The sequence below is a fragment of the Amblyomma mixtum genome, chromosome 4 (genome assembly GCF_055824585.1).
Source record: "Amblyomma mixtum isolate Tamu chromosome 4, ASM5582458v1, whole genome shotgun sequence".
Classification (NCBI taxonomy): Eukaryota; Metazoa; Arthropoda; class Arachnida; order Ixodida; family Ixodidae; genus Amblyomma; species Amblyomma mixtum.
In genome coordinates, this window is record NC_143015.1 from 108899002 (window position 1) to 108922487 (window position 23486).

Genomic DNA, 23486 nt, shown 5'->3' on the forward strand with positions numbered 1-23486 from the left:
GGAGTAGAATTCCAAATTATTCACGCTAGTTCTCTCTTTCCTCTAACTTTACTTCCCCAGCCTTTGCACAGAGGAGAGCGCTGTGCTCCTTTATTGAGCATAGGTGGCTTCGTCCTGGCGTGACTGTGACTGCGTCCTTGACTGTGTGACTGTGACTGTCTGGACTGTGTGACTGTGTGTGTGTGTGTGTGTTAGAGACGAGGAGACAACGGACAGGCGCCAACTTCCAACTATTTATTGCTCGAAAAAAACATACATTTATAGTCTCAGGCAACGCCCACATTTACACACCACGTGCCTTATCATAGCCCTGGCTTATCGCCTAGCACGAACATTATTGCTCAGAAAATCGTACTCCGCCGCATACAACCTAACTGAAGTCTCACTCAAGCACAAGTCTGCCTTTTTCTTTATGTGAAAGGCTTCCAATAGAAGCCTCGCTTGCTTGAATTTGCTTTTGCCCAGAATCCTTCTCAGGTGGTGCAAATTATCTGGATACCTCCACTACGGCGTCCCTCACAGTCTCGTGTTGATTTGAAATTTTAAACCCCATAAAGCCAAAGCAATAAGCTCCAGGAGATGTTGCCCAGGTGACTACTCGGAGAGCTGCAAAGATTTTGCACAGCACGGCCCAACCATCGGCTCTCGCTTCACGTTCTTTGCCAATTGTAGAATATAAATTCCCGCCAAAATCTGGAGTTCCGCCCTCGCTATTGTCGCAGAGGCAAAGACGTACTAGAATACGACAATAATTTTGTACTCGTCTTAGAGTCGGCTTTACACTTTGCTCTCAACAAATATGGCTTACCTTCGCACAGAGTTTGGCTCCTGGAATTCTTCCTTGGCTGCAAACGGTGCAGACGCGATGCAGGTGTGTCAAACGACTGTCTCCGACAGCGGATGATCTGCGGAAAAAGGTTCAGCAACAGCCATAATTAAGAAGCGCCGCGCATCACCGGTCGCGTCCGCGCCAAGGCGCGTTCTCACTTGGGGCAGCGACAGTCGCAAATAACTCCAGTGCAGATAGCACCCGCCGCTGCACCGACAGCGCACTCGCACGCACACCTCCTAGTTCATCGCCGAGTTCGTCGCACAGATAGTCCACTGTCTACTTCTCCAGTCGAAAAAGGCGTCGAAACAGCTCGTCCCCAACTTAAACGCGTCTTCGTGCGCCATCGAAATTTTGATGATTCTTCCGCTTTTAGGCTTAAGAGGAGCCTCAGTTTGTTGACAAAAACGATCCTCGTCTTAACAATCAGATGGTGTCACAAGGCGAGCTTATCGTGTCTCTGCATAGGCTGAAGTGTGAACGTAAGAAATTAAGTTACGACCCGCAAAACGCCTGCGTTTAGCGTAAGTGTAAGTGCGCATGCGCTAACGGTTCGAATATAGCGTCGATTAATCTCTTTTCTTACCGTATCTGCATACTCTGCGAGTTGACGACACCTAGACGACTTGGTGGCCGGGAGGTGTGAACTAGAAAACGCTAGGAAATACCTTGCGCATCTGTCGTATTCACGTAAACATGACTTCTATTAGGCATATCCTGCGTCGCACGGAAAACCCCGTGGACAATCCCTTGTCGCAAGCCACGGTCTATGGAGAACTAGTGGGAAGCTGCTCGCAAGGCACTTGGTGGACGCCAGGGCCTTGGCAGCGCTCTGTTCAATCGGCATGTCTCTAATTTAAGCCGGTGAATGAAACGCTCACTGTGCTTAATAAAAACAAAAAAAAACACCTTTGCATTTACTACAATAAGGTTTAAGGTTTCAGTTTAACGCCTCAAAGCTCCAGCCCGGTGCCCTCTATTACGGTGTCCATCGTAGTCATAGCCTAACCATCTGCAAAACAGCTCAACACTGTTCAGGTATTTAAGTGAATTAAGCTCTCAGTCTATTCGAAAAAAGTAAAAACCTACATTTGCAATTACTACCATAACTTAAGGCTTAAGGTTGTATGGGGGTTTAACGTCCCAAAGTGACTGAGGCTATGGGGACCCTTTTAAATTACTTCCATAACTTAAGCCTTAAGGTTCATAATTTCATGTAGAACATCCCTTGTGCATGTCTCCCGTCGAGTACGTAAATAAATGGAGACTTTTTCATTACGACGCCAGACGGTGTCACAAAAAAATTCAGGGGGCACTTTGACTGTCTAAAGTGCGTAGAGGCGAAAGCGTTTTCCGCACCACTTTCAGTGCTTCTGTGGCACTGGTGGCGTCACATGTAATTGAGTACTAATTACTAAGTGATGACAAATCACTCATTAATGTTTAATTACTGATTAATGTCTGAATACTAATGAACTGCTAACTAAGCTTAAGCTTAAGCTTCGCCTTCAGGAGTGGAACGCGACAGCGTGTTGTAGCGCTGCCAGGGAGTCCACGGAACGCCACACCGCGTTCGGCGGGATGCCTTGCCGTTTCAACGCAACGGTTTTTGAGGAAAGGAAATGGCGCAGTAAATCTCTCTCTGTCATCTCGGTGGACATCTGAACCGCACCGTAGAGGAACGGAGGAAGTGGGAGTGAAAGAAGAAAGACGAAGATGGCCCGTAATGAAGAAAATGAAAATTGTATTTGAGGAAAGAAAATTACGCAGTAACTGTCTCACATATCTCGGTGGACACCCGTCAAAATTCAGGGGGGGGGGGTGCACTTTTTTGACCTATAGTGTGGTCACTGATGTGTGGTTAAGATGTTAAGCTTCGCCTCTAAGAGTGGAACGCGAGAGCGTCTTGCCGCGCTGCCAGAGTCCATAGAACGCCATCGCCCATTCGGTTCTACGTCTCGCTCGTCGGTAAATTGGTTTTTGAGGAAAGGATATGTATTTCTCTCTCATATCTCGGTGGACACCTAAACCTCGCCGGAAGGGAAGGGAGGAGGATGGCAGTGAGCGAAGACACCGTATTCACTAGACGTGCCTTTGTTCATTCCAAACCATCGAGCTGGCATGGCGGAGTGGATAGCATGCTCGTCTCACACTCCGAAGACCGGGGTTCGATTCCCGAGCTCGACCAATTTCTTACTAGGTTTTATTTCTTTATATGGCCTGACTAGAGAAGTTAATTAGGCTAATTGGGTAATTAAGCAATTAACTAAGCTCAGTCCCACTTACTTGGAGCATCACTATATGGTCCCTTCAATTGGTTGCATGGTTACTAGCCAAAGTACAATTGGCCCCGTTTGAAATTGGCGCACTGTGACGTCACGACGGTTTCGACCAACTGAAAAGCGTGACATTCTCTGTTGACAACTGCTGCTTACAACGATGAGCCAGTAAAGGCTTTCGCCTTAATAGTTGCTTACTCGATCTGATGTAACAGCAGCCTCCTTGTGGGTAGTCTTGGGCCGAGACCCTGCAGGGGTGACCATTGAGGCACGACAAGGTTAATACGGTCATCGAGACTAACTCACATTGCTTAGGTCAACGTCAGGCTGCCCACCTGTTAGGCAGAATGCAAACCCCCATATCCGTTACACTGGTATGCAATAACAGGCTAAGCCTCCCCACCTTTCATATGGTCACGTGACCAGTGTCGCTGTCAGGCACGTGACCGTGCATCCACTGCTACGGACGTAGTAGCCACAATGACTGCTGGTCTTGGACCTTAGGTGTTGGCCATAAGCAAAAGGTGGAAACATAGCGACAAGTTTTGCTGATTTAGGGGCATTACGCAGCAGTGTTTAAACCCTTTTTATGCCAAACGTTGCGCCTACGGCAATAACGTCGTGAAAGCGCGCGAGCTCAAATGCCGCATATGGTACACACGCGCACGAACACTGAGCTGGGAGATAAGCGGTCAGTGAGGGGCGCAGCCAGGGGAGAAAGGGGGGGGGGGGTCCGGTGTCAAAACACTCTCCCCCAGAACACGATTGTAATTAATGTTCATCTAGTAGACGAACTCACAGAAGTTTCTCGCATTCACGCGACCACATTTTAATAGCGCTCCTTTTCCTCGCCCGACAGTTTCGCGTTTGAGTTTCAGACAGTGGCATTTGTTTTTGTGTTTCAGTAATTATTCAGGAATGTCATGATGCATTTACGTTACCGGGGCTATATAATAGGGAGCGCAAGTTATTGTAGAAAAGAGCTGTTCTTTGTTATCGTACAACTTATGACACTCATTTTAATTGTAGGCGCAGTTCACCCGACTAAACATAGCTTTTCACGTCAGCCTACTTTTTCATCCTTTGCACTGTCCTGATATGAATATCAAACTATCAAAAAAATGTGTTTTTTTTAAAACTGACTATGCGGCCCAGCGGAGGTCCACATTTATGGGGTAGAAGTTTTGACAAATGCTATTGCGAATAACCGTGACTTTTCATACCAGTGTTTTTTAGATAAATATTATTTACGAATGCAGTCCACACAGTCCTCTATGCACTGTTTTTTTTTTTGTAAACATTGCAGTGAATGAAACAACTAACCCTTCGGCTTTATTGAAGCTCAAAAATTGGCTAAGATATTGTTTGGAAGCAGGCTATTTAATTTTCTTTTACCGGCGGCGTTTTCCACCACCAAAAATATTTCTGGCTATCAGAATGTGGTCAGTGACAGCGAAATAGTCCGGCTACTTCACTTCAGAAATGGTTGCATACTCACTCGTCTTTCAACGGAAGACACCGTCAGACACCACCGACTCAACAGCCATGTTATCCCGCGGTGAGGTGCCACATCCAGAGAAAAGCGCCAGGCCTGGAAAAGCAGCAAAAATATTTTTCCCTCTACATCATGCAGAAGCATGTGTATTCGGTTAGTTTTCACTAGCCCTGTTTTCACCAGCCCTCTGTCAATGAACAATTATGTCTTGGCCGGCAAAGGAAACTGTCTTTTCTTTCAGGGGCCGTATTACGGAACTGTCAAATCAAAAACTTGTCAAAAACGCGTCAAAAACTCGTCAAAAAGCCCCGCCGTAGTCGCGCTCCTATTGGTCGGCTGTGTCCGGTGGCCATGTTGCTTTCTTGCGTCATGGGTGGCTGGCGTTTACGTCACGGACATGACAGAAGTGGTGACGTTGCACGCCTAATTATGCAGGCGCATTTCGACGATTTTTTTTTGACGGCTTCGAGGCGGTCTAAATTGGACCGTTCCGTTTTTGACAGAAAATGGCGGCGGCGGCAGCGGCGTCGTATGTGGCTGAGGCGGCTGCGGCGACGCGAGCAACGGCGAAGGAGGGCGCACGAAGACGCGTTTGACTTGCCGGACGAGCTGTTCCGACGCCTTTTTCGACTGGAGAGGCAGACTGCGGTGTGGCTATGCGACGAACTCGCCGATGAATTTGGAGGTTTGCGTGCGAATGCGCTGTCGGTGCAGCGGCGGGTGCTGTGTGCACGGCGGTTATTTGCGACCGGCGGCTTTCATGCAAGCTTCGGCAGCCGACGACACCTCTGTGCCACAGCTACATACAAATAAAACATGCTTATGCTGGCAAAGAACTTTATTTTCACCTGCAAATCGCACTTCGTGGCCGTCTTCTGTTTACCGGTCGAGGAAAAAGAAACAGACGACCACACATCACATACAACGCTTCACGCTGACACTTTTTTCATCGATCGTAAGAGCCGAACAACACAGACCTTAACAAGTTGGCTTCGTCGATTTTTCCGCACTTAGAACAACCGCACAGTACCTTGATTTCGTCGCCACGTAAGAAAACAGTATCAAGGAGTGGAACAGCTGTTCACGTGCAAAGCGGCTCGTTGACGTTTTTTACCGCCGTCAGCGCACACCCGCGGCAGCGAAAGTTACCCACTAGCAAATTTAATAGCCTACCTTCTTGCGCTTCTTGTTTTTCTTGATATTTTTCATCTTTAAACATATTTTTTGGCAAAAGAAAATAATAATTATTTTTATCGTTGAGCATTTCTTTATTCTTTTAGCAAAAATTTAGCAGACGGTCCCTCGTCGTGCAGACAAATGCTTCCGGGGCGCCGCTCTGCTGCAATTGGCTGATTCCCCGTTACGTCAATTTTGCGTCAAGCGTCGACGTCACATTGTTTCGTCATTTTGACGTCACTGTCAATAACTTTTGACAGGTTTTTGACAAAGTTCCGTAATACGGGTCCTGTTCTCTGTGCGCCCAAGCGCGATGCAGCGTTTACATCTACCATGGTTTGGTGCAATAAGTCACTTGTGACTGCTGAGATTGTCCGTATATGTGAATTTTTCTTTCTTATGTGTGCAGCACGCCTCGTAGCAAGTTTGAAACAAAATGTCTTCCAGCTTTGAATTCCGCCCCTTCGTCAGTGGCCAATGGGACACCACACGCCCCACGCCCGGTCTCCGTTACTGAATGAAGCCCATGTCGTGGCATCGCTTCAGACAGCAGCGAAAGGAGGAAAGTTGTTGGCATGAAATGGGAAGAAATCATTATAATACACAGACCCAAAGTTTCAGCTACGGCGATATGCAACAGTCTTTTCTCCAGCAATGATAACCAGAGTACAGGACAGGAGGAAACGTGCCAAGCGTCACTCTTTCTCCCCAGCGATTGCTCGCCTGGGAGCGCAGTAGCTCTGGAGTGGCTTCTTGCAGGCAGCCATCCAGGCGCGACGAAGGTATTTCACACGACGAGGTCTACACCGACAGCTGATCTGCACAAGGTGAATCATTCAAAATCATATACCACGTCGCTTGCTGAAAGCAACGCTGCAAAAAGTCAGGAAGAGGTGAGAGAGGAGAAACCACAATTCTGGAACGGTGTACCACCAGTTTCGCCTACGTCAGATGCAGCGGCTAAATTACGCACTCGTACACGGACTGCATTCCGCGAGGTGGTCCTCTCAGCAGCAGTTTCAGAGACACACGCACTGAAGAGAAAGGAGTAAAATGGGAGTAAGCTGTCCTTTACACTCTAAACACGAATACACCTATGTGAGAGTAAAGAGAGCAAGCTGTCCCGTGGCGCGCTCCCTTTTTAAAGGGTGTACACTAGAGGACAACATTTCTCCCTTTTTACGCCTTTTTGTTTAGAGTGTAGTACACACACTTGTAGAAAAAGGTGTTCGCTGGAGGGTAGATTACTCCCTTTTTACTCCCATATATTCGTATTTGTGCAGTTTTAGCATGTCGAACGTGTACCGTCAGCATTATACCGCATACTACAACCGCCAGCCGCTAATACGCATGCGTATGCGTAATTTACACCAATGGGGCTCGTTACTTTGCACTGAGTGAGTGCAGCGCAAGAGATTGCTCGCATTTTCTCCATGTATGAGCAGCGCCTTGGTAAGCTTCCTTTAACACTCACTGCCTTCCAAACCCTAGCGACAGGCTATGACAGGGAAAATTGTCTACAAAAACGTAAAAATTACGGAAGAAGTTGCTCTAATTGAGGCCGAAGGTTCAAAGAGACGAAGTTTCAGCAAGGTGTACATGTACCATTACCGCATACTGCGACAGCCAGCGACCGACACTTATGCGCAGATGAGTCAGAGGGGGCAGGTGTCGCCATCGGGAGGCCTGTACCCTTTTCGGGGGTACCTGCGCATGCGCACTAGCGGTTTTCGACGAGATACAATCGGACGTATTACTATTTTATTTAATGACAACTTTATTTATCCCCAAGGCCAAGGGGGCAGCGGGAGAGGGAGAGAGGTCCTAGGCTGGGAATGTCTCTCACGTAGGGCAGCTTCCCAGTGCTCCTTTCAGCAATATTCAGTGACTTTAACTCCTATGTGAACTCAGTTTAACAAGCCATTTCAGAAAATCATGCCCAATTTCTCCGGATTTTTTCGACATATGCCTTTTGCACTACAAAACAGTCACAGAAGACGACCGGCGCCCATTTAAAATTCGGCTAACCAGCATTATGCAGCTTGGAACACCTATTCGCATCTGTGCGCAGGGATCACTTTAAAGCCTCCTTGAGTGTCACTGACAAAAGCAGTTCGGTTCTCCCGGCTGCTGTTATACGACAGACAAGCGGAAACCAAACACGCGAGACAAGGCGGCGTGTATAGGAAACCGCTTATGTTTCCAAAGGATTCACTTCGAGTTTTGGACAGGAGAATAACTGGCCCTCACCTTCTGGTGACCGCTTGTGCTGGGCTGCCAGGCATCTGCTGCCAAGAGTTCTTCACGGAGGACCACCTGCGCCCAAAGGGGAACGGATGAAGTGGGTGACACTGTCTCTCTGCTTCTGTTCATTGCACTCAGATTTCATCTTATAAGGTTTGCTTCAGATTTTTCTTCGCAGAGGAAGCAGCACGATACATAAAACGCCACATTGCGAAGGCAGGGAGAGAGCTCTAGACTCGACTTCCTTTTTTCATTATTTCTATTCTATGCACAAACGCCCTCAGTAGACGTAATCGATCGAATGCTTCGTCATCGATAACACGGAGTGCAAAACAACTCGGCAAGACAACTGCAAGACAACTCGAAGTTTGAGCGTTGCTTCCCTAGGTGACCTTTGACCCCAGAAGCCTCGTAACTGGGGCTAAATCGACAGTTCATAGACACTGGAATAACAGCGGAAATGCTTTACACAGAAGAGACCCATACTTCATTGGAAGTGCTCCACTGGAGCAATCACATCAATACCACCAAAAGGAGTGCGCTATCTCGTCTAATCACTCTGTAGAAGAACACCGTCAACTCCCTCAAAAGGATATGCTGGAATTCCTTTTATTAGTGTGGGCAGAGAAAAAGAAAAAATGTTGCCCAGTCCGCACCGTTTAAGGCACAACGGGCTTCTTATCCAAAGAATGCACGTGTTCCCGAGAATGTCCACGACGCACGTCGGCTATCCTGCATCATACCCTGGAAAACGCCACCTCTCACTCACCGAAGGCTGCTGGTTTTGGGCTGCCGCCTGCTGGTTGGCACGCGGCACTCATGTTGCAGACCCTGTTGGCAACCTCTGCAGTCTGCGGGCAGAGCGCAGATAGCACCGACTGCGGAAAGAGGACCACATGGAGAGGTGACGTCTTACCGCCATTATGAGCACTCCAGATGAGCCTATATATCAGGTGTCCCAATCTAATCAAGCTTTTAAAAAACACAAAGCGCAATAGCCCAGCGAAACAAACTGAGATATGTTGAGAGTCTCCTGGCTTAGCTAGCGCGAACTACGGGGCTCTGCATGCGCAGAGAAAGAGCCAGCCGCAGAGCCCTCGTCCCGTAATCGCTCGTTCGAACAGTCGTAATACCAGGGCTGTGGCGATTATGAGGACTGCACGGCTGGTGCTTTCTCTGCACATTCTGAGCCACGCAGTTCCCGCCGACCTCGTTTGGTAGCGCGGCGGAGCAGTTCGGTGCCCCCATTCTGCCGCAAGTCACGCATTCTTTATTTTCGCCTGGCCTGTACAGACCAAACAGGCAGGTAGATCACAACTATCAATTTGTTGGGCGAAACAGCGTCCAAAAAAAACTAGGAGGCGTTGACGGCGATCTTCGCTCTCGGTTGTAGGACCAACCTGAGAGCGGCCTACGTGACTAGAAACGCTTAAGATAACGCGCTTACACATTGTCGACCTGCTTTTGGGACGTCTTAAGCAATCGTCTGCGAATGACTGCAATTGCACAAATACATTCCGTTTTCAGCTAAAAAGATATATCACATAACGAACCCTGCGAGGCTTAGAGAAATATGTCAAAGTCATGCGCCGGTTCACCTCACACTATATTTGGTCAGTAGAGTTATTACATCCGGGTGAAATCGAAGATTACCGCAATCGAACGGACTTCGGGGCGTAAAGGGCAACTGCAACGCTTTGAGAATTCTGCGATAATCAAGGATTCAAATCTATGCAGGTTGTAGGTAATGCATGTCAAGTGTTTTTGCGCTGGCATTTAAAACGACCCGGTAATCAATGAAATAAACGCTAGGCTTCTCCGTACATGACCAGTAGACTACGGAGAAGAGAGGTGTGACACCAAAGATGGCAAGATTTTAACGTTCCGCTTCCGTCAACCTCACCCTGCCGTGCTCCGTTCGATGCTGCCAAACAAACCTCAACGGGCTTTGCCTTCAGTGACATAAGTGTGTCTTACTTTGGAATAAGAGTGTGAGCTTTGGAATTTTACTTCAACCGTAGATGGCGTCACCTAGCTCCTCCACCACGCTCCGTGACGCTGCGCGCTGCGGAGAAGCTGGAAAGCCTCCGTGATTTTAATTGCCAAATTACCTGGGGCTCTTTAGCGACCACTGTCACCGCACAGTACACGGGACTGGTCTGAACATTGGAAGAGTGCACTAACAGCTTACCACGAGTCACGACGAGCCCAAAAGTGGGGATAACCCGGTTAGAGCTCGAAATGCAACTGGTTCCATTTGGTTTATTGGTATTTAATGACAAAAAGTGACTCAGGCTATGAGGGTCAGCACAGTGAAGGGTTCCGGAAATTTCGACCACCTGGGGTTCTTTTACGTGCACTGATATCACAGTACACGGGCTTTGAGAATTTCGCTTCCATCGAAATCCGGCCGCTGCAGCCGGGATCGAACCAATGTCTTTCGGGTCAGCAGCTGAATTCCATAGCCACGTAGCCACCACGATGCTTGGGCACCAGTCACGCCTCTTAACACGATGCATCATACTCTGCCTTATACCATGTCCTTATACCATGTGTTTTTTAGAGCTTTTTTATGGGTCTTGTTCTCAAGATTGCGGTAACTGGTGGGGGATGTTATCACTGCACCTGTTGCAATCTATGAAAGAACAATAGCTGAAGCAAGATAAACGCTAGCGCTTCGAATTAACAACATACGATGCTGGGTTTTTTCATACGAGTAGTGTTAGTGGGGACTTTTGTTTTTGCTAATTCATCCTCAATAACGGTTTCAATAACGGTTGAAATACTACACTGGCCAAATAAGTGTGCCGCCCTGAAGGCAGCCTCCCTCACCTATGCCAGCACTCCCCGCTCTCTCCTTCCCTGCCCCTGGTTTGGTGGATGGGGGGTCCAGGCGTCGGCGCCTTCGTAGACACCCACGGGATGAATGCACTTCGGTGATGAGTGCACTTCGGAGGATCCCTCTCACAGCAGGGCCCTTCTTCCACTCCATCAGTCTTCAATCCTTCTGCACAAAGAACCCAAGCAGCACATGACAGTGGTCCAATGTAGGAATTGAGTTGGCAAACTACGGTCCTATGAAGGCCCCGCGTTGTCAATGTTCTCCCCGCCTTGGCTCAGCCATTTTCAAAAGTTGGCAGTATTGGACCTGTTTCTCGGGCGTTTTCCCCGCCTTGGCTCAGCCATTTTTAGAAGTTGGCAGTATTGGGCCAGTTTCTCGGGCGTTTTCCCTGCCTTGGCTCAGCCATTTTTAGAAGTTGGCAGTATTGGACCAGTTTCTCGGGCGTTTTTCCCGCCTTGGCTGAGCCATTTCTAGAAGTTGGCAGTATTGGACCAGTTTCTCGGACGTTTTCCTTGCGTTGGCTCAGCCATATTTCGAAGCTGGGAGTATTGGACCAGTTTCTCGAATATTTTTCCTGTCTTGGGTGTGCCATATTTGGAAGCTGGCAGTATTGGACCAGTTTCTCGAATGTTTCCCTTGCATTCACTTTATCATATTTCGAAGTTTGCAGTATATCACTAGTTCTACAATCACTTCCTGCAATAGGCAGCTCGACTTCGTGTCGTAGGCAGCGCGACGCCTGCCTACGACATTGAGAGCAGTCTAGGAGCGGAGAAAAGGTCGGTTAGATAAACAAAAATAAAAAGTCTTGATCCCCGTTCTCAAGTCGCGAAGCTATTTTGGAAAGCTTTTTCTGAAATATGGAGATTAATGGGGCATTATCCCTCCTGTAGCTTGAAGAAGAATTAGTTGGGCGAGAACGAAGGGTCTCTAGAAGAGCTCCGCGTTTACATAAATACCGCAGTAGCGCATCGTAATTCCCAGTGGCGGGGCTAGTTGGTGATGCATTTTCTTTTCCCGAAATTTCCTCGCGGAGGGGAGACGCCATGCTCGCATGTAAGAATACGCCACGCGGAAGTAGGGGGGGGGGACAGCCGGTCACAACTTGAGCGTGGTCTGCTTTTTGTTTTCCTTCCGAGAGGGTATTGTGTAGGCGCCCAGGGCGGAAGAGGGGGCCCCGTAACTAGGGTGTCTCGATGTGTGGAAGGGGAGAGCAGAGAGAAGCGCACGCACATCTAGGCGCTCTACAAGCACCTGTTTCTATTCACCCCAGCACACGACTTGCACTTGCCGATCTGTGCCCTGCCTGTGGGATTAGTGCATTTTCCTGGCGCATTTTCCCTGTTTACATGAGTAGGATGCACGAGAAAGTTGACATGATGCGCTGCTCTCGCGTTTATGTAAACGGAGCTGGTCAGCCGTCCTAGTGTTATGCGCTTTTCTTACAGTTGGACTGTAAAAACTAGCCGTCACTTTGACGGTCACCGTTTGGTCAATTTCGACGGGTCCTCGGTGTATTCCGAAAATACTGTTCCTTCGGCGTGAATCAGGGGGAGTGATCATGGAAGACAGTTGGGCTAGTTGGTGTGAATTCGTGAATGACTGCGACATTGCAACTAGCGTGGAAACACAAGGACAGCGACACAAGAAACTGACGGGACAGCACCGCGGACAGCACCCCGCTGTCCCGTCAGTTTCTTGTGTCGCTGTCCTTGTGTTTCCACGCTAGTTGCAATGTCGCAGTCATTAACGAATCAGGGGGAGAGGGCAGAGCAACTAGGAGCGCAAATAAAAAATAAACAAAATTTTCGGCCTTCTGATTAGCTCTTCTTCGCAAACGTCATGCGACCGATGACCTATCGCGTTGCGGTCGCGTTTGGCGTCGCGCGGACTCTGCGTCCAATTTTCCAGTCTCCCCGGAGCCTTCGAAGAAGGTGGACCTGCGTCGCTCGCTTCCCTGTTCCTTGCTGCCTCGTTTTCGCCGGGTTGTGCCAGTCTCTCTCTAGCAGTCAACGCGGCTGGTCGCGCGCGGTGCTCGCTCCGTCGAGTTCGTGCGCTCCTCGAGGCCGCGGCGTGTGCCGCTGGCCCTTGCGGCCCTCCGCCATCCTCTGCCTACCGTGATCGTGTGTGCCCTGTGCCCTGGAGCCCTGTGTTTTGGATTACCGCTCCTAATCAAGTGTTCCTTGGCCCTGGTGTGGTTTTCCTCGTGCATCTTCAGGAGCCTGGACCGACGGCCGCAAAAGCAAGTTTTTGCCACTTTTCTTAGGCCTTTCGCCGCCCGCCCACGTGGTTCGCGTCTCCTGATTTCGCCTTTTTCCGATCTCACTCAGTTTAAAACTAGTCAAACTCAGGCTGTTGCAGACAACGACTGGAAGAGCGCTCCTGCAGAGGCTCGGATATCGCGAGCAGATGCGAGAAATGACGAGGACGGCAACGATCCCCGACGAGCTTCGCAAGACCCTCAAGGTAGCGCCAATACCAAAAAACATGGATCCCTCCCTATTTTCTCTTTTCCTTCGAAATCTTCCTACTCTTCGCGTGCTCACTGTGTTTTCTAGCGCTCGCATTTCTTCTCATCGTTCTCTTTTCCACTATCCCTTTGTCCCACCAGTAGCCCTATTCCTTCCACCCTCGTGTCCTAAGCCTTTTTTTTCCTTGCCGTTGCGCGTGGGACTCACCAAGTCACTCACTTTCTTAACTCACTTACTTCAACACCAGTCTTTTCTCTTTATTTCCACTCTTCCTTCCAAGTCTTTCTACTCTTCTTCGCGTGTTCACTTGTTTCTTACTCGTGTTCCCTGACCACCTCCCTCGTGTCCTAAGCCTTTTCTCGCCCACCCAAGTGGAACTCACCTGTCCCTTCAGCTTTCCTAACTCACTTACTTCAACACTAGTCCTTTTCTCCTTGTTTTCTCTTTTCCTTCCAAATCTTTCTACTCTTCCTCGCGTATTCGGTCGTGTCTTTTACACCCTAGGGTGTCAGCATTCACATTTCTTACGAGCCACGCGGTCCCAACACGCCAGCACAGGACATTTAACGCTCCTGCTCAGCGACCACGAGGCGCCCCGCATCCTCTCTCTCTCCTACGAGCGTCCCTTGATAAGCCACGATACTGCGCCTTACGGCAGCCAAGTCCTAAGGAGAAGCATCTTCAAGCAAACGCCTGGACTTGTCGCAAGAGGCCAGACAGCGAGGCGCCGATTTCTTTCACGCCCGGACGCCACCGCGCGTGGCAAGATTTGAAGCGGTTGGCCGCGCGGTCGCTGGTTGGTCCTTTCGGACTGCCGTCGAGTGCTGCCTTTGGATTGGCCAGTTCTGAGGGGCCACCGTTCCTCAGGCTATAAAAGCCCCACCGCTGCAGCTTGGGAAGAGGATGATGACCGAGAAGCGCCGACGATACGAGACGCGTCGGCAAGGCCCTGCCAACTCTGCAGATCCGCCGAACCTCCTACGTATCAATAATCCAGTTATCTCATTCTTGTATCCTTAAGTCTTAAAATAAACCTGTTTCTTTATTCGAAAGAATCCGGCCACTTCTTGCTAACATGGCGCAGTCGACAGGATCTAGAGAGGCGTCACCCGTAAACGAAGACCGAGCCGACAACGTGGAGCCCAGCAGAACGCCGACGGTGAGCTTGGAGTCCCCGCTCATTCTGTCCCTTCTGGCATCGGCAGCACGCAACGCACTGACTACCTTGAAGAAACGGCAACTGGTGGAAGAGCTCCGATGCCGAGGACTTTCGTGCAGCGGCCGCAAGGACGACATCGTGACGCGGATTATGGACGACAACGCTCGCCGCCAAGCCCAGAAGGCGGAATTCGAAAGACTGCTGGCCGAGAGAGATCATCTGCGGAGGCTTCTTGCTCAACGACAAGTGTCACACGATACGAGTGACAGCACGGACCAGCAGCCACTGTCGACACGGGCCGGTAACGAAAAGGGCTCCCAACGACACGACGGACCCCGCGCCCCTGCCATCGACACTACGGTGCAGCACACGGTGCTGCCGCAAGCGGGCCACGAAAAGGGCTCCCAACGACACGACGGACCCCGCGCCCCTGCCACGGACACTACGGTGCAGCAGCCGGTGTCACCGCAAGCAGATAACTAAACGGGCTCCCAACGACATGACGGACCCCGCGCCCCTGCCACGGACACTACGGTGCAGCAGCCGGTATCACCGCAAGCAGGCAACGAAACGGGCTCCCTACGACACGACGGACCCCGCGCCCCTGCCACGGGCACTACGGTGCAGCACACGGTGTCGCCGCAAGCGGGCCACGAAAAGGGCTTCCAACGACACGACGGACCCCGCGCCCCTGCCACGGACACTACGGTGCAGCACACGGTGTCGCCGCAAGCGGGCCACGAAAAGGGCTCCCAACGACACGACGGACCCCGCGCCCCTGCCACGGACACTACGGTGCAGCACACGGTGTCGCCGCAAGCGGGCCACGAAAAGGGCTCCCAACGACACGACGGACCCCGCGCCCCTGCCACGGACACTGCGGTGCAGCACACGGTGTCGCGGCAAGCGGGCCACGAAAAGGGCTCCCAACGACACGACGGACCCCGCGCCCCTGCCACGGACACTACGGTGCAGCACGCAGTGCCGCCGCAAGCGGGCCACGAAAAGGTCTCCCAACGACACGACGGACCCCGCGCCCCTGCCACGGACACTACGGTGCAGCACGAGGTGCCGCCGCAAGTGGGCCACGAAAAGTGCTCCCAACGGCACGACGGACCCCGCGCCCCTGCCACGGACACTACGGTGCAGCACACGGTGCCGCCGCAAGCGGGCCACGAAAAGGGCTCCCAACGACACGACGGACCCCGCGCCCCTGCCACGGACACTACGGTGCAGCAGCCGGTGTCACCGAGATCGAGCCACGGAACGGGCTCCCCACGACACGACGGACCCCGCGCCCCAGCCACGGATATTACGGTGCAGCAGCCACTACCGACACGAGTTGGCCACGAGACGTGCCTCCAACGACACGGCGCACCTTTCGCATCTGCTACAGTTACTACAATGCAGAAGCCATTGCCAAGACGAGCTGGCTCGTCCATAAAGCCAGCGCCGCGACGAAAGCACGGCAGGATGCGGAACGATCCAACAAGTCCGACTCCCTGGACCAAGAAACGTTACGAACGAGACAAACACGGCAGTCCGCATAAGTCGTATCACGTCCCCAGGTGGAAACGACGACGCAGTCCTATCGGTGAGCATCACGGTACAAGCCCGACTCCCTGGACCAAGAAACGAAACGAACGAGACAAACACGGCACTTCGCGCAAGTCGCATCGTCTCCCTAAATGGAAGCGAAGGCGCATTAGAGCGGGCTGGAAGCAAGCCACAAGGTACGCGGCGGAGAACGCCCAACTCGCCAAAGAATTGCTGTCGACAACGTGCGCCTGAGGACAGGCCCAAATTTTGGAAAGGCCGTGTCAGCATTCACATTTCTTACGAGCCACGCGGTCCCAACACGCCAGCACAGGACATTTAACGCTTCTGCTCAGCGACCACGAGGCGCCCCGCATCCTCTCTCTCTCCTACGAGCGTCCCTTGACAAGCCACGATACTGCGCCTTACGGCAGCCAAGTCCTAAGGAGAAGCATCTTCAAGCAAACGCCTGGACTTGTCGCAAGAGGCCAGACAGCGAGGCGCCGATTTCTTTCACGTCCGGACGCCACCGCGCGCGGCAAGATTTGAAGCGGTTGGCCGCGCGGTCGCTGGTTGGTCCTTTCGGACTGCCGTCGAGTGCTGCCTTTGGATTGGCCAGTTCTGAGGGGCCACCGTTCCTCAGGCTATAAAAGCCCCACCGCTGCAGCTTGGGAAGAGGATGATGACCGAGAGCCGCCGACGATACGAGACGCGTCGGCAAGGCCCTGCCAACTCTGCAGATCCGCCGAACCTCCTACGTATCAATAATCCAGTTATCTCATTCTTGTATCCTTAAGTCTTAAAATAAACCTGTTTCTTTATTCGAAAGAATCCGGCCACTTCTTGCTAACAAGGGCAAACATTTCCTCGTTCTTCTGCCTATCCTTGACCACCCCTTTGTCCCACCCCTAGCCCTATTTTTTCCACAAGCCTGATGCAATAAGGGAACAAGACAGTACACCTTTTGAACTACAGTGTAAAATTTTTCCGCAAGGTGCGATATATTACAGCGGTGGACTCTCGTCGCAACTTGACAAAGCCCATGCCTTGCAAGCCACATTAAAGAGTTAGAGTCAGGTTAAAATTCATTGTTGTGCATGACAGTTGAAGCGTGACACAGTTCATAAATGGAAGTTGGACAGATGCGTTATCTCCCTTTTATAGAAAAGAGAATTATGTTTTGATTTCATTTGCAAGTATTTAATGATGGCAACAAATTCTAGCTTTAGTAGATAGTTTTTCATGTTCCCTTTAATTAACATGCTTTCACAGTTTTATTTTAATTGTTTGGAAAGCTTATTGGAGCTGAAAATGCCCTTCGAACCTGCGGTGTGTAATAGAAGCTGCAGTGACTTGCCTTCTATTTATAGGCATCTATGATGCCACTTAGCAGGTGCAAGGTGGTCAATCGCAACGAGAAGTCAGTGTCAATGGATTGAGGCCCATCTAGTGATTCTTTGATTGTTAGTTCTGTCAAGGTTTTGTATGTTGCCTTGATTATGAGGCACGTAATAATATATCTGTTTACTATATTTTTTACCTGATGTCCTGGCTCAGGTGCTCAGCTACTGATTCCAAGTGAGGGATCAAACACCATCCATAGTAGCTGCATTGCTCTGGAGGCTAAATGCAAAGAAGCACGTGCGCTAAGCGATGTCGGTGCATCTTAAATTAAGAACTCTAGGTGGCCAAAATTAATCTGGAGCCCTTCAGTACAGCATTTCTCATTGGCCATTTCCTGGAATTTATTTTCTTACAATTTTCTAAAATGATGGACATGATTTTTGTGTGCTTGGAAATAATGTCTATTTTATTTGTTCACTTTTTCTGTGCAGATGCCATTTGCGAAAAACTGCATTTGACGCATCAGAGGCACAAGGTTTTATTCGCAGCTGACCGCCCGGTTCATGTGATAGAGGGAGTGGAAGGAAGAGACGCCTTGCCGAAGTCTTCTCCCCCCTTCAACCAAGCACGCCACCTGCGAGTGCGGGGACAGCCGAGCGCATTGACGCCATCATCAGGAAGGCAACAAAGCGAGCACTGGACCTTCCGGTGGCTACCTCCAACGCCAAACTGAAGGCGTTGGGAGTGGTAAACTCCTATCAGGAGTTGCGGGAGGCCCACCTCGTGAACCAATATACGCGGCTATCGCAGACGGTGCCTGGGCGCCGCCTGCTAAACCGCTTACACATCCAACACACATGCATACCAGAGGGGACGGAGAACATCCCGGTGCTGTGGCGCCACATGCTCTTGGTCGCTCCGCTCCCGCGTAACATGGACATGGCTTCACATGAAGGCAGACGACAAGCGCGGGTTCGCACGCTTGAGAGGCAATATGGGTATAAAGAGGGCGTCTATTACGTGGACATCACAGGGCCGTCGCCCGCGGGATTCTTCACGGCTGCCGTAGTCCACCGGGGAATGAATGTCGATGGGCTATCTTTTCGGGCCCCAAATTCAACACGAGCGGAGGAAGTCGCAATAGCTCTCGCTGCCGCCGATCCAAAATCGAAAACGGTCATTACAGACTCTCGCCGGGCCTGTGAACATTATCTTGCAGGCGAAATATCACCTCTGGCCTCGCAAATTCTAAGACGCGCTCTCGCCGATCCAACTCGCACAAACGTGATCTGGGCTCCTGGCCACCAGGGTCTACGAGGCAATGAGGCCGCTGATGCGGCCGCCCGAGCGCTCACACACCGGGCTCCTCATCCTAGCTCTCATGGCTCAGAAGCTCATAAACCGCTTCTGCGGTTCCGCGAAATCCTAATTTATTATTGCGACAGCCACCGTCTCTACCCGGCACCTGCCAAGGGGCTGAGTAAGGCGGAGGAGCGAACTCTGCGGCGCCTGCAGACAGGAACCCTTCTCTGTCCTGCAATAGCAAAACACTTCGATCCGAACACAGATGGGCGCTGCCCGCACTGTGGAGAGATCTGCGATATCTTTCACATGGTGTGGGCATGTACTCAGAATCCTCACCTTCCCCCCTCCCCCACCCGAGAGGCATGGGAGACTGCCCTCCTCAACTGCTCCACACTGGAGTCCCAAAGGGCTCTGGTCAAGCGGGCGCGAGACGGGGCCTCGTCATGCGGTGTCCCGGACTAAGGATACCGACCATGCAGCAGGGTTATTTATTTTTTTTTAACCCTCAAGCTCTCTTTGATTAAAGTTTTTCACCACCACCACCACCCCCTGCACTGTGCCCGAATGTGTGCCTCCCAATACCCTGGCCTCTTCCACTTCCCGAGGGCCCTCCCTCCCTACAGCCCCTGGCACCACCCTTCTCGGCCCCTAACGATCCTATTTGGACTTTTTCATAAAATAAATGTTCTTTTCATGAATACTTTGGTTGTCTCATTTTATGAATATTTGCGTGGTTTCTTACGAGTGAACATTTGCATCAATGTTCGCCACTGAAGATAAAAATTAACATATGCTTTACTGGCGAGTCGTAAATAGAAAAGGGCAGTGGCATGCCAATCTTTAAGCCACTGATGTGACAGGTTGTATGCACTGTCATGAATGGAAAAGCCTGTGCTTAGTCTGCATTGACAGCGCCAAATGGCTGAACATATCAATCTTGGCATCAACTGTGAGATATGAATGGAGTAGCTGGTTTTTAGTACATATTGGTAGAGCCAGAATGGCTATCCATGGGACTAATATTGGCATCAACAATGGGACATCAATGGAATAGCTGATGTTCAGTACATAGTGGTAGTACCAGCATGGCTGAACATTGGACTGATACTTGCAGGACCAATGAAGTATGAGTGGAAAGGCCAGTGATATGCCCATGCTGGCAGTGCCACAATGGCTGAACAATGGAGCAATCTTGGTATGAAGTATGGCCCAAGGTTGGAAAATGTAGTAATGTGCTTGTATGCCAATACCAGCCCAATATTGATGCCACTGTATTCCAACAATGAGCCATTGTTGGTACAATCTTGGCGTGCTGCCTGGGAACGCATATTATACCCAACAATTCCGCACAATAGTATTTTTCAACAGGAAAGAGATTATGAACGCGATTTCATATATTGTAACAGTTCACTATAGAAATCAATATATCGGCAGAACTCCGTTCAGCAGGTTTGCATTTTTTTGCTATTAGACACCTTTAGAGTACCGTGTACTTGTTACCGTTACCGGTACCGGAGTAGAGGGAGGCTGTGCACAGTCAATGTGCAAGCGCAAATAGCCTTGATGGCGTCAGATGGCGCCAGGAACCGGACAGCGGCGCGCGCACCCGCAGCACCTGGACCAATCAGCGCGTACTCACCGGCGGTCGGCGGGCTCCCGGTACTCCAATAACGGTACCGGTAACACTGTATGCTAGGGTGTTTATTAACATTTTTGCTTTCGTCAAATGCGTTCCCCGTTGGTTTATACGCAGTATTAAATGCTAAGTTCGAGCGGTGGAAAAGAAAATTCAAAAGAGAGACTTTGCTACACACCGGAAGAATGAACCAATACCTTCAATGTTTCCATAACAGCGCCTTACAATTTTCCAATATTCGAAATCTTTGTCCAAGAGTGCTGGACATGCGTCCTGAATGACATGCCAGAAAATGCTGCGCTGGAGGCGAGGAGTTCTGATTGCTGGGCTTATTCACTAACCTCTATAGGACGTGGGTTGCTTGATGAGCCTGACGGAAGACAGGGCTGTTGCCTGCATTCAGACGTACGAGATGGCGGTTAGTTCCTGACACATGTTGTTATTAATGGCTAGGATATGTTGCTAGCAGCTGCATCTGCCATCGAATCCTGAAGCACTTGAGTGGAGGCTAGTGAGCATAAAAGGACAGGGAGAAGGGAAATAAAGGGGGGAGCCAAAGAAGAAAGGATAGGGGTAGGCCGGCTATATACAATATGTACAAATACAGGATGAAAGTCAGTACTTCCGTTCTCGTGGTAAAGGGAAATTAATATGTTCCTTTTTTTTCGCCACACAACTGTAGAAGACTGACAAATGAGTTGTGGTGAGAGGAGCGGGAAAAATGCTGTGTGTGATGCAGCTTGACTGCCACCCACACTCCCTACAGATGGCAAGCGGCACAGCAAGAACCACAGGATAACAAAGGAAAAAAGCAAAATTAAAGACCAGGATAAAAAAACACAAAGGAAAACCTTTTACATCAAGTAAACATGCCCGAAAGACATGTTTCGATAAAAATAAGAGTTTTTGTTTGGAAGTTTGAACTTATTCAGTGCATGTGGAATACTTGACGGCAGCATCTGTCGGCAATACCTGGTACGGGGAGACGTAGGTTGCACGGTTAACTAAGCCTAATAACTGAGTTTACATTTTGCAAATAGTAGCTCTTACCGGGTGTGTTATGTTTTTATTTTCAACAGTTGCGTTGATGAATATTATAGCGTATATTTGGATATGGATATTCTAGCGTAAATATCGCAGCGCTAGGACTCTCGAGCTGTGAATGTTTGAAAGGAAGCATAGTGGCTGAGTGGTGCGGTGTAAAAATGGTGCTCTAAGAAACTCGCATAGATGGTGCTGCCAGCTTTTGCTCTAGGCAATACTGAGAAACTATTTAGAACATTCATCCTCCTAGGAAAGGCACATGAAAAAAGTTAGGCAGCAGTTCAACTGTACCGAACCGAGCTTGAAAGTAGTGTACCGAACTGATGGTATATAAGGCCAAAATCAACGTTTAGAAATCCTTCCTTTCAATGCAGCTGTGATTAGAAATAAAAATTCAAAAAAAGACGATCTGCTATGTGTTGGATGTTGTGGCACATACGAAGCTAAGGCATCATTTAACATCTACCGGCTAAGTGAGCTTCCCGCTCACTTGCCTGCTATTGGTCTGGTTTATGGGAGTTCCCAAAGCGAGTATTCAGGTTAGGAGGGACGCCGTAATGAAGGGCTCCGGAAATTTCGACCCCTGGGGTTCTTTAACGCGCACTGACATCGCACAGCACACGGACCTCTAGCATTTCGATGGAGGCGAAATGCTAGAGGACCATGTACTTGCCAGCTATTAATTATGCTTATTGCCAAAAGGCTACTGCGAACCTAGTCATCAAGTGCGACGAAGACCTCCCCCTTTGCTAGCGTTTTTGCATATCTCCTCCTAAGAAGCCCACCTGCCTATGCAAGGGTCAAACGCAGAACCATCTGCTTAGCATCTGTATTCAGCAGCAGCTGCTTTTTCTATCCAGAACGAAGGCAGCTTGGACATGCGATGCAAGTATTGTACACGACAGGTTGGCCTCAAATACGAGCCTCCACAATGACATTGTCGGAAATCTAGCCTTTGAAGAGGCAGGAGATGTGCTCTATACACGGAGTTATCAATGTTACCATGGAGAAAGGGTTCGCCAAATTTTGGTTGCTCTTCAGTGCACGGAGCATGGCTAATGCCATTATAACTGATGTCCAAAGTAACTTTCGCCCAACATGAAAAATTTACCAAGACGCAATAGGTGGAAGTAGCCTCTAACATGTTGATCAAGTTATGTTGAAAGCTGTGATGTTTAATGTCGGAAAAGGGACGCATGGGCTTCTATGAGGGACGCCATGCCGGAGGCCTCAAGACTTAGACCACCCAGGGCATGGACTAACCTGCGCTCGCATCGTACATGACAGGGACGATTTTTGCGTTTCCTATCGAAAAACAGCCGTGGTTGGGACTGAACCTGGTTCATGATTATCTTTTATGAGGGCTTGACGTCCCAACGTGACTCAGGCTATGGGAGATGCCGTAGGGAAGGTGTCCAGAAATTTCGACCACCTTAGGCTCTCTGTACTCCGGTTGAACACCTAATTTTATTTCTTGTGTGCTTATTTCAGATGTTGTGTTAGGGCTTAGAATACATGAATACCAATGTGGTGTTTGCCTACACCACTAAATAATTTAAAATTCAATTTGTTCTCTCTCATGCTGCTACGGTTTCATCAAGCGAAGTTGTGATGTGTTGTAGACCTTTAGACCATGTGAAGGATAGAAAGGCTGCAATATAAACGCTGATAAGTAGTTAACCTCACTACAGTACTTAAACCAACCTGCTTCCAGAGCTAAGGGCACAGCAAATGACATATCATCAGCTATACTGCAGTTTTTTCGTGCCTCACATGACCTCATACACACCTCTATCATAGTTCCGTGGATGAAACCAAAAAAAAAAGTCAATAACAAATTCAAATATAGATACAATAGCGGTCGCAGGTGAACACCACGGGGTGCACCATGCATGCTATTGTCTAAAGCAGCATATGAAAGAAGAAAACACGCAAGGAAAAATGTGGTCTCTATGCGCAGCGCCTTCTCTCGGCACTCCTAGAACTAGGCCCGCAGTGTTGGGTTGGTACAGAAACCAAAACCGCTGCCCAGCGTTCTGTGAAGACGGCTGGCCTTCGTTCGAAATGTGCAATGCTGTTGCACTGTTGCGCAAGCTGTAAACTCGGCGAGGACACTATAATGCGTG

General features: G+C 49.8%; 1 protein-coding gene across 2 annotated transcripts in view; it reads right to left on the reverse strand.

Annotated features, from left to right (window-relative positions):
- Positions 1–23486, reverse strand: part of LOC149347796 (uncharacterized) — a 167148-nt gene that overhangs the window by 79635 nt on the left and 64027 nt on the right. The gene's annotated exons all lie outside the window — the stretch shown is intronic.